General features: G+C 47.6%; 1 pseudogene; it reads left to right on the top strand.

Moving 5' to 3' along the window:
- The first annotated feature begins 8,802 nt into the window (after positions 1-8,802).
- On the top strand, positions 8,803-12,216 carry LOC123046422 (BTB/POZ and MATH domain-containing protein 1-like; annotated as a pseudogene).
- Positions 12,217-12,296: the final 80 nt, after the last annotated feature.

The raw sequence follows: 12,296 nt of genomic DNA, 5'->3' as shown, positions 1-12,296 counted from the left end.
GCCCCTCTGCCGCCCCCAAGAGCTCCGCCCCGACCTCTTCTTCGTCTCAACCGAGCTAAACGACGCCGGAGTGCCCTGCAGTGCCGCCATCGCCATTGTCTTCGCCCTCTGCACCGACAGTCATCGTCGTCGATTCGCAGCAACCCGACCGCCCCCGACCTCGCCGACGACGCCATCGGACACGCTGTGAGCACCCTCGTCGTCTCCTCCTTCTCCCTTGGTCGCTCCCGCCCTCTAGGCCGTAGCCCTGCCGTGGCCGAGCTTCCCCTGCCGCCGGCCATGTCGCCGCCGTCCCTGCAGCCGCTTGAGCTCGATTAGGAGCGCGTCACCACGCTCAGGAAGCCACCAGGAGCATAACGCACACGCTAACTTGCCCTCCCGTGCACCACAGCGCCAACCCCGCACTCACCCGACCTCCAGCGCCGCCGCGAGCTCACTTCCGGCGAGCTCCGACCACCCCGCGACCTCCCACCTGCTCCGTTCGATGCGCGCGAGTGAGGGCCTCCTCCCTGTGCCCTTCTCTTGCCCAGCTGCCGCCTGTAGCGCAGCCCCGGCGAACATCCGCCGCGTTTCGGGTCGCCGCCGGCCGAACTCCGGTGGCCGGTGACGTGGCACGTCATTAGCCACTGATGACCCCACTAATTAACCTCCAGTGAAACTGACAGCCGGGCCCCACATCCTAACTAACTGGCTAACTAAACTAGGTTAAGTTTAATCTAATTACCCTAGACCCACACGTCAACATTGACTGTACTGATGTGTCCGTTGGCCGGACCCACCTGTCATTGACACTGTACAGCACTTGGTCACTGACCAGTGGACCCCACACGTCAGGTTTGACCTGGACGGCGCCTGTTGACCTGTTGAGGTCGGCATGATGCAATGCTGACGCAGTAATAGGTTTTTCTGGATTTATTTTTACTCAAGAAATTCCAGAAAATAGCTAAAACTTCTTAAATTCATAGAAAATTATCTGTAACTCCAAATAAGATAAATTATATATGAAAAATGATCAGAAAAATCCAATCTATCCATCTGTACCATTTTCATGCATGTTAGAACAACTTATAGCTGCTGTTTAGGACAAATCATATAAAGGGCATTTAAACCATCATATATGGAGTTTGAATTTGAATCTTTGATTCAAATAAACTTCATTTAACTTGCTGCTAGTTGCATTAACTCAAACCACAGCATATTGCCATGTCATGATCATGCATCATATTGCTGCATTGCATTGAATTGTGTTCTTCCTTGTTTGCCGGTATTTGTCCCCTCTCAGTAGACGTGGTTCCGACGATGAGTTCAATGACACCGATGAAGAGTTATATTATCTTCAGAAGTGCCAGGCAAGCAAAACCCCCTTGTTCATTCCTATACAATCCCACTCTTTCGCTCCTGCTCTCTTTTATTGCATTAGGACAACAATGATTCATCTGTTACTTGTTGCGGTAGCTGGACCCCTTTATCCTCTGCATGACATGTCATTGCCACAGTAAATAGATGAAACCCACTAGCATGAGTAGGAGTTGTTTGAGCCCTGATGTGCCTACTCATTCATGCTTGTTTGTCATGCCTGCTATTGCTTAGAGTTGTGTCAGGTCTGATTCATCGGGGATGAATTGGAATGTGGTGAACATGTCCTACTGTTGAGAGCTAAGTGTGTGAACACGATTTGGTAAAGGTAGCGGTGAGAGGCCATGTAGGAGTACATGGTGGGTTGTCTCATTGCAGCCGTCCTCAGGAACTGAGTTCTGTGTTTGTGATCAATAAACAGTTACTACCACACATTGGGTTCCGGTAACTCGGCCCCTCTCGGCTTATTAATCAACTTGATCTCTGTCCAGGAGTTGCAACTAGTTTCTGGTGTTTGTAGGTAGTGTTAGTAGTCTACCAAGTGGCACCCGGTACAGGTGGGCTTGGGGCAGACTAGGCACAGTGGCACGGTGTACCAAGCGTAGATCCACCCGTCGAGGTGGGCTTGGGAACCCTGCACACATCGTTTGGGGCCGTGAGCGACACCCCGGCCGGATCTCCTTGCGGATGGAACCCGAATAGGCGATAAACCTGGACGAGAGACTTGTGTGGTTAGTCAGGTCGTGGCCGACACCCTCGCTGGGCTTCCGCTTGAAGGTTGCCAAGTACATGTCGTGTAAACGGCGGTAAGTGGTGAGAGCGTGTGTGAAGAAGTACACCCCTGCAGGGTTAACATTATCTATTCGAATAGCCGTGTCCGCGATAAAGGACTTCTTGGTTGCCTGTACAGTTCATAAACAAGTGAAAGTGGATACTCTAAAATACGCAAGATAAGCGTGAGTGCTATGGATGGCGTTCTCGTAGGAAGACGGGAGCGGATCCACAGTGGTGTATTGACATGGTGAATATGTGGACTCGTGTGCGCCACCTCAAAAGAGTTACTTGCAGTCGTAGTTTAGGATAGCCACCGAATCAAAGCTGGCTTGCTGCATGTTAAACCCCGCCACCCCCTTTGTTGATAATGATGCATATGTAGTTAGATCTGATATAAGTCTTGTTGGGTACATTTGTACTCACGTTGGTTAATTTATGTTTTTGCAGAGAGACTTCAGTCTCGCTAGTAGTTCCGCGTGGACTTCGACGTTTAGCTTGTTACCTCAGCTACGATCTTGTGCCCTCGGCAGGATCTGGTAGATAGTCAGGCTTCTCAGCCTTTTCATGTGTAGATGTATGTACCCAGACATGCTAAGCTTCTGTTTGTGCTTTGACTTGTATGCTCTGAATGTTGGGTCATGAGACCCATGTTTGTAATATCTCGCTCCTCGTAGCCTATTGAATAAATACTTGAGTTGTAGAGTCATGTTGTGATGCCATGTTGTATTTGCACATATCGAGCATATTGTGTGTATGTTATTGAAATGCTTGGTATGTGTGGGATCTGACTATCTAGTTGTTTGTCCTTAGTAGCCTCTCTTACCGGGAAATGTCTCCTAGTGTTTCCACTGAGCCATGGTAGCTTGCTACTGCTCTGGAACACTTAGGCTGGCCGGCATGTGTCCTTCTTCGTTCCTGTGTCTGTCCCCTCGGGGAAATGTCGTGCGATGAATTCCGGAGTCCTGTTAGCCTGCTACAGCCCGGTTGACCGGAGTCCTGCTAGCCCAGTTGCTACAGCCCGGATTCACTCGCTGATGACCGACACGTTCGTTGCTGGGTCATGTATGTCTGTCCCTGTAAGTTAGTGCCACTTTGGGTTCACGACTAGCCATGTCAGCCCGGGTTCTTTGTCATATGGATGCTAGCGGCACTATCATATACGTGAGCCAAAAGGCGCAAACGGTCCCGGCCAGGTAAGGTGGCACCCGTGGGAATACCGTGCGTGAGGCCGCAAAGTGATATGATGTGTTACATGCTAGATCGGTGTGACTTAGGATCGGGGTCCTGACACAGGGGGGGCCCAAGGGGGGCGCACCATCCCACCAGGGGCTGGTTCCCCTCCCCACTTCATCCCACGGGGCCCTCCGGGATTGGTGGCCCCACCCGGTGGACCCCGGGGACCCTTCCGGAGGTCCCGGTACAATACCGGTGACCCCCGAAACTTTCCCGATGGCCGAAACAGCACTTCCCATATATAATTCTTTACCTCCGGACCATTTCGGAACTCCTCGTGACGTCCGGGATATCATCCGGGACTCCAAACAACTTTCGGTTTGCGGCATACTTATATCTCTACAACCCTAGCGGCACCGAACCTTAAGTGTGTAGACCCTACGGGTTTGGGAGACACGTAGACATGACCGAGACGGCTCTCCGGTCAATAACCAACAGCGGGATCTGGATACCCATGTTGGCTCCCAGATGCTCCTCGATGATCTCATCGGATGAACCACGATGTCGAGGATTCAAGCAACCCTGTATACAATTCCCTTTGTCAATCGGTATGTTACTTGCCCGAGATTCGATCGTCGGTATCCCGATACCTCGTTCAATCTCGTTACCGGCAAGTCACTTTACTCGTACCGTAATGCATGATCCCATGACCAGACACTTGGTCACTTTGTGCTCATTATGATGATGCATTACCGAGTGGGCCCAGAGATACCTCTCCGTCATACGGAGTGACAAATCCCAGTCTTGATCCGTGTCAACCCAACAGACACTTTCGGAGATACCCGTAGTATACCTTTATAGTCACCCAGTTACGTTGTGACGTTTGGTACACCCAAAGCATTCCTACGGTGTCCGGGAGTTACACGATCTCATGGTCTAAGGAAAAGATACTTGACATTGGAAAAGCTCTAGCAAACGAACTACATGATCTTGTGCTATGCTTAGGATTGGGTCTTGTCCATCACATCATTCTCCTAATGATGTGATCTCGTTATCAATGACATCCAATGTCCATAGTCAGTAAACCATGACTATCTGTTGATTAACGAGCTAGTCAACTAGAGGCTCACTAGGGACATGTTGTGGTCTATGTATTCACACGTGTATTATGATTTCCGGATAATACAATTATAGCATGAATAAAAGACAATTATCATGAACAAGGAAATATAATAATAATCCTTTTATTATTGCCTCTAGGGCATATTTCCAACATCCTGGTCCTGAGCCAGAGCTTGTTCACCGTTGGGCATTGAGTACATCTCTGTGAATACCTGCAAAGCAAGTTGTCCAAAACAAGAGTCAGCCAACATCAAACACAGTCGGAATGCAAGCAGAAAACAGTCGGAACGGAGAAAGTACCTTGTCGGGTGGGTTGTCACTTTCGAAAGGGGCGACTCGCCTAGATCCTCTAGGGTTATCTTGATTGCCCGTGATACCCTTCAACCACAAGGCCACGGTGCTGAGCGGCACTTCTTCTGGATGGACCCGAGTGGAGTCGCCCGGCCCAGAGTACAACCACATCGGGTGGTCACGAGACTGGAGAGGCTGGATACGCCGAGCGAGGAACACCTCCAGCAAGTCCATTCCAGTGACACCATCATTGATGAGCTGGACCACTCGGTCCACTAACATCCTCGTCTCCACGGTCTCAGCAGCAGTAACCTTTAGTGGAGCAGGAGTCTGGACACGGTTGAATGAAAAAGGAGGGAGACCAGTTGACTGGCCCGGAGTCGCCACGTCCTGGCAATAGAACCAGGTCGATTGCCAGCCCCTGACGGATTCAGGGAGGATCATAGCGGGGAAAGCACTCCTATTCCTCTTTTGGATACCTAAACCCCTGCACATTTGGATAACGTGGGTTTTCGAGTCACTCGACTTCGCCTTCTTAACCGACTGGGAACGAATGGTGAAGATGTGTTTAAATAGACCCCAGTGCGGTCGACACCCTAAGAAGTTCTCACACATCGACACGAACGCGGCTAGATATGTGATGGTGTTGGGGGAAAAGTGATGGAGCTGTGCCCCGAAGAAGTTCACAAAAACCCGGAAGAAAGGATGCGGAGGAAGCGAGAAGCCCCGGTCGACATGGGTGGCGAGCAGGACACACTCACCCGGTCGAGGTTGCGGCTCCGTCTCTCCCTTCGGCAGCCTCGCCGCTCCCTCTACAATCAGCCCAGTCTCCTCCAGCTCGGTCAGATCCTCCTGCCGGATCGAAGACCGGATCCAATCGCCTTGGATCCAGCCTGGCGGCAACCCCAAGCGCGATGATGATCCGCGGCTTGGTTTCTTGCCCTTCGCCGCCCCCGTCGCCTTCTTGGCGCGCTCTAGCGCCGCTGTCTTGTCCTTCACCATGGTGGGAAAGCGGCGACGTAAGAGGCGGAAGCGTTTGGTTTGGCGGAGGAGCAGAGAAAGGAGAAGAAGAGGCGAGCGTGCACAGTGCAAGCACCCCGGCCCCGTCGCCTTATAAAGGCTCACTTCCGAGTGACTGACGCGTGGGGCCGGGCAATCCCGTCAAATCCTGCTACAGTTGCGCGCAGCGAACGTGGTGAAAAAGGCGGCACGATAATCGAGGCGTCTCGGCTCGTCCGGGTTCCCCTTTTTTGGCGCCCTCCTACCCGCGCGCTCTTCCGAAATTTCATATCCCGCAGAATCCGGGATTCCCCGCAGACAATCTCGCCCGAGATCTCACGCTCCCACACGACACTCGACGCATGAGGCCACCAGTTCAGTCGACGACTTTCTGAATGGATCAAGGCAAGCGAGTCAACTCCGAAGTATCAACGCAGGCGTTCAGCCTAACAGGAAACACTCGCGGAGACACGAAGCACAGGACAGGTCCAACGATGTCTTACTTTACTCTCACACCTTAATCCATTCGGGGGCTACTGACGAGGATACAGACCCCGAGTAGGGTCGTAGGCTCGACCTATATGTCCTACCCAAGGTCACTACCCTAGAAGATGGAAAGACCAAGAGTCAACAGAAGAACACCAGTCTCGTACGTCGAGTGCAATCCACTCGACGTTCATACCACTCGACGATCGTTACCCGTCGTCACTCAACCACAAGGAAGATCACTCGACCATATCGAAGACCAGAAGCCGGAAGAGCATACAACGGCCAGATATTTACTCCTTAGCCTTCATGAGCATTAAGAGTACTAAATGTTGGCGTTACCAATAACGCCCTTACTTTATGTACATTAAGCCCCTTGTAATGGAGGGGAGCTGGGGTCCTGGCGCACTCTATATAAGCTGCCCCCTCCTCTGGGACAAGGGTTCGCACACTCTGTAATTTTACACACATAATCCAATCGACCGCCTCCGGACACCGAGACGTAGGGCTATTACTTCCTCCGAGAAGGGTCTGAACTCGTAAACATCGCGTGTACATCTTCGTCGTAGCTAAGATCTTGTCTCTTCTTACCTACCCCTTCTCTACTGTCAGACTTAGAACCACGACAGTGATTACCCTAGTTCATCTTCTATTCATTTATAAAATGCATCTTTTTTTAGAATTATAAAATGCATCTTTCGTTGCTAAAAGGAGTGCATCTTTAATATGTGTTTTTATCCTGATATATATCTTAGTAGTTTAGTATTAGGCATGAAGCATTGTCAGGTGTGGTGGTTAGGATGCCGACGTTAGTGCATCAGGTCATCGGGTCAGGTCTAACTCTCACCCGTCCTATTTTTCCTGTCTATTTTCATTTACACTGTACAGTGATGCGTGCAACCCAGCGAACGACCAGTTTTTTAAAAAAAAAATCCAAAGGTCTTCCTAAAAAAAATCACATGCACCGCTATTAGCCACTAACAGCGGGCCCTTGCCACGCTGGTGTGCCATGCAGGCAGCAGATATGTCCGTGTACGTGAAATATGACTGTATTTGCACGTTCACGCAAGTCTGATGACTAGAATCATGTATTTTACAGGTTTATGCACCAAACTGACCGCCGCGCGTAAGTTTGAAGACCTTCGGTGTATTTATCTGGATATAAATAGGGGGCATCTATCCATCACGTACCTGAAAGGACATTTTGCTCATCGATGTTGTTGTCAGTCCTTTAATAGAAAAGGATAAGTTAGATGAGCTTCGTCTTCCTCCTGAGGGTCATTGTTTATCTTCTTCTTTCCGCACGCGATTTGTTTCTCCTCGCGCCGCCCACCTATCCCGTCCCAACCTCCTGCCTTTCCCCACACAATGTCATTGTGTGTCGTCATCACGGCCATCCCTCTATATATTTGGATGGAGGAAGTAGACTTGCCTTGTTTGTTTCAGCTTCAACTTCTGCAGAATCAACTGTGGATTTGCTTCACACGCAAAGTTGGTTCGTGGGACGTGCTCTAGGAAAATACACTGAAAACGACCTGAATCAGATTCTGGCTTATTAAGCTCATTTGAAATAGTTGTTCGTTTCAGACTGAGATAAATACGCCACTGGTGCTGGAACTTGCCACAAATGTTCAGTGTAGTGCTTGAACTTGAAAAATACACCGATTTGGTTCTAAAACTTGGCACGGATATGCAAATACGGTGTTAATCCCATTCATATACGTAAATTGCGCCAATGTGGCACCATATATAGCTCACGTGGCATGGCGCCCACTAAATTGGATTACTAGAATAATATATATCTATGACTATGGCTTGCAATCAGTGCGGCCCATTTAGCACCTGTTATTTTCCCTCCAAAAAATAAATAGTCTATAAATCATAATGACAGTAATACAAATAAAGTTCAACAATTCATGTGTTACACATGCTCTGCATAAAACTAAAATAACCAACTTAAAAATGTTCATGTACTTTTATAAATATTCACGTATTATTTTTAAAACAATCATATAATTGGAATAATGTATATTGATTATAACCATGTTTGCATAATATAAAATGATAAACATATTTTAAAATTACAGTTATAAATATTATTTTAATTATTCAAACATTTGAACAATTATACACATATTTTTATAATTCATAATTATGTTTTTATAGAAAATGTTTGTATAATTAAATAAAATTTGTAATTTAAATGTTTATATGAATATTCACTCTTGCCACGAGTGAAACTATACACCAATGAATATTCATAATATTTAGTAAAATAGTATTTTATAAATAGGAGGTGAATATTAAAAAAATACAGGAACATTTTTAGTAAGATATTTTATTGCAAACTTCTATAATATTTATTTTGTGTGCAGACGAGTATTCGTGTACCATGAGGTCATTATTTATGTACCACAAATTTTCATAACCGACACCGTGGAATGGAGCCTTGTTTATGTTTCTTTTAAATAATATGTGCACACGGATATTTATTGACCATGAGGTAACTATTAATAACACATGAATATTTGAATCTATCTTTTAATATTATGATTATTTAGTGACATTTTTTTCCTTTTAAAGAGAAATAACGTGTGCTAAATGGGCTGCACTGAGTGCCCGGGCGGCCCATTTAAGTACCACAACCATTTTCAATACACTACATTAAGCCTCAGGAGCAAGGCCAAGCAATGTCTGTTCACACTCATCGAGTCCTTATCTCATGAGCAATTCGTGCTACTAGCTGTCACACTTTGGGCCATTTGGACAGCTCGACGCAAAGCTATCACGAGCAGATCTTCCCAACCCCGCAAGCAACTCATTTATTTTAAGAAACTTCATACAAGAGCTTAACGTGTTGACAGATAGCCGAGCTAGAAGAATTTCAGAACGAGTTGCTGGTGACCAGGACGCCCGGCAGCCCATCCGCCAGCAGGCTACGCGAAGATCCATGTGGATTCTAGGGTCAGAGCAGGAAGAGGCGGCTCAGCAGCGGCGGTTTGCCATGATCAAAATGGTAACTACCTTGGAAGTTCAGCCTTGGTTATTGCCGGACTAGAGGATCCTTTAATCTTGGAAACTATTGCATGTAGAGAGGCACTTGCTCTAGCAGAAGATCTCAACTTACACAATGTGGCAATTGCTTCTGACTCCAAACAGGCAATATCAGACATCAACAAAACCAGTTTGGGAAAGAATGGCTCAGTAGTGAAGGAGATTGTATCTCGATCAGCTCATTTTCTTTGTAGTTTTTCTTTTGAAGGACGTGCGTCCAATATGGAAGCACATAAGTTAGCTGAGTTTTCTCTTAGTAGAGGGTCAGGGCGCCACATTTGGCTAGGCCAACCCCATGATTCTAGATGTATCCCACATTCTGGGGAATTTGATGAATAAAGTTGTTTTACCCCCTCAAAAAAAATTAAGCCTCGGGAGCTACACTTTACAAAAAGATCATGTCCGTGTGGTGATGAGACACACTCTGCCAATTAGCTTTAGTTCTTGGTTCAGATCAAGTATTCGCCATTTTTCATTTTAATTCCCCTGACTGGTGGGCCCACTAGTCATAGGGACATATACTATCCATCCAGAATAATCTTCTTTCCTTGCTACAAGTGGGCCCATGCCATGTTAGTGCCACATCAGCAATATACGGTGCCACGTCGAAGCACTTTACGTATATGAAAGGAATTAGCAATGTATTTGCATGTTCATGCCAAATTTTAAAACTAGTGAACATCCATGGCAAGTTCAAACACCACTTGTGTATTTAGCTCTTTTAGATTCAACAAACAAGGTCAAAATCTAGGCAAAAGGAATCACGACACGAGGATCGACGTCCCGCTTACCTTTTTCTCTCCTACAACAAAGGGGAAGAGTCTTGGTCCAAACCGAGGCAGAGGCCCCGTTTACCTTTTTCTCTCTCACAAAAGGGCCTGGTACGCTTCAATTTTCAAAACATTTGGACTCCTGTGCAGCTCTCAGCAAAAAAGACAAATCGGAGGTCTGTAAAAATATGTACTGTTCATATACTGTTCTGGTCTGATTTGTCTTTTTTGCTGAGAGTTGCACAGAAGTCCAAATGTTTTGAAAATTAGATTGTACCTCACGCATCAAATTGTCTACCACCCGAAAAAATAGAATTTTTTGAATTTTTTTGAATTTTTTACGAATTTTTTATTGACCTGGTGCAGATGCACCCGGGCACCGAAACGTCGTTCTCCTCGGTCGCGGAAAATTCGAATCTGAGCCCGAGCTCATCTGCACCTGCGCTCACGAAAAAAATCAAAATAAATACTAGAAAAATTCAAAAAAATCCAAAAAAAATTGGGTGGTGGACAATTTGATGCGTGAGGTACGCTCCAATTTTCAAAACATTTGGACTTCTGTGCAGCTCTCAGCAAAAAAGATAAATTGGAGGTCTATAAAAATATGTACTGTTCATATACTGTTCTGGTCTGATTTGTCTTTTTTGCTGAGAGTTGCACAGAAATCCAAATGTTTTGAAAATTGAAGTGTACCTCACGCATCAAATTATCTACCACCCAAAAAAAAATTAGAATTTTTTGAATTTTTCTGATTTTTTTACGAATTTTTTATTGACCGGGTGCAGATGCACCCGGGCACCGAAACGCCGTTCTCCTCGGTCGCGCGCTCTTCCGCCAGCTTCCTACGTCTTCCCCCTGCTCTCCTCAAGCAAACCCCAAGCCCCCGAGCGCGGCGATGGGATGCACAGCGTCGACCACGCGCCACGCCAAGAAGACGGGGCAGGCCTCCCACCTCTCGACCAAGACGGCGCAGGGCTCGCCCGTGGCCGCGAACGCGGTGCAGGTGCGGCGGGGCTGGGGCTCTCACGTGTTCGAGATCGCAGGGTACAGCCAGCACCGCGACCGAGTCGGAGACCTCAACGCCGTACCGTCGGCCGTGTTCGCCGTCGGAGGATACGACTGGCAGGTGTTGTTCTGCCCCGTAGGGATCCTCGATCGCGTGAAAGACTATGTGCAGGTGTTCCTGCTTCTACGCAGCAAGGACAAGGACGCCAGGGTGAGGGCGTCCTTTCAGCTCAGCCTGGTGGACATGGCCGGATGCTCGCCGCCGCATACCATGACCGGGACACACGGTTACGATTCCGGCAGTAACTTCGCCTCCGGCTTCCTCGAGTTCATGGAAAGGAGCGAGCTCGAGGCGTCGCCTTACCTCCGCGACGACCGCCTCACCATTGAGTGTGTCATCACCATTGCCGAGGACGCAAAGCCGTTTAAGGTGCCGCCGTCCGACATCATGGAGCATCTCGGGAAGCTGTTGCGCGAGAAAGAGGGCGCCGACGTGGTTTTCGAGGTCCAAGGGGAAGCTTTTCCTGCCCACAAGGTGCTGCTTGCGATGCGGTCGCCGGTCTTCAAAGCGGAGCTGTATGGCGCGAGGAGAGAAAAGGACACGAGGCATATTACCGTTGCTGACATGCAGCCCGCTGTCTTTGAGGGCCTGCTCCATTTTATATACACTGATTCACTGCCCGCCAGGGATGATCTTGGCCAAGATGACTACCAGGAGACTATCAGGCATTTGCTTGTCGCGGCGGATCGGTATGCCATGGAGAGGCTCAAGATTATATGTGAAAGCATCCTCTGTGAAAACATTGATGCCAAGACCGTGGTGACTACATTCGCTTTGGCTTATCAGCATCGCTGTGGTAGGTTGAATGATACCTGCATTCAATTTATTGCCTCTTTGAGTACAATGGAAACCAATGACTTGATGGCAAGCCAAGGGTATGTTGAGCTCATAACAAAATGTCCTTTGGCTTTAGTTGAACTGTTGCAGAAGACAATTAGGCTCGTTGAATCAAAGTTTTAAGCTCATTTTGGTGGTCTAGTCACATAAATAGTACTCGTGCTAGCTTGTTACTACTTTCCTACTGTGTTTTTGTTTCGTCAGAAAATTATATCGGGATGTAAACAAACTACTGCACCACGATTTCCTTTTGACAAGATGCTTTATCATTAGCCTTTTGACACAAGCGTATAATGTTATTGTGTTGATATGTATCCTGTGGTGAACATGGTAGAAAAGGCCATGTACAATTAGTGTATGGTAGGTGC

Source organism: Triticum aestivum, chromosome 2B, assembly GCF_018294505.1.
Source record: "Triticum aestivum cultivar Chinese Spring chromosome 2B, IWGSC CS RefSeq v2.1, whole genome shotgun sequence".
NCBI classification, from domain to species: Eukaryota; Viridiplantae; Streptophyta; class Magnoliopsida; order Poales; family Poaceae; genus Triticum; species Triticum aestivum.
Note: the sequence above shows the minus strand (reverse complement) of the source record. Positions and strands in the feature narration are given on the sequence as shown.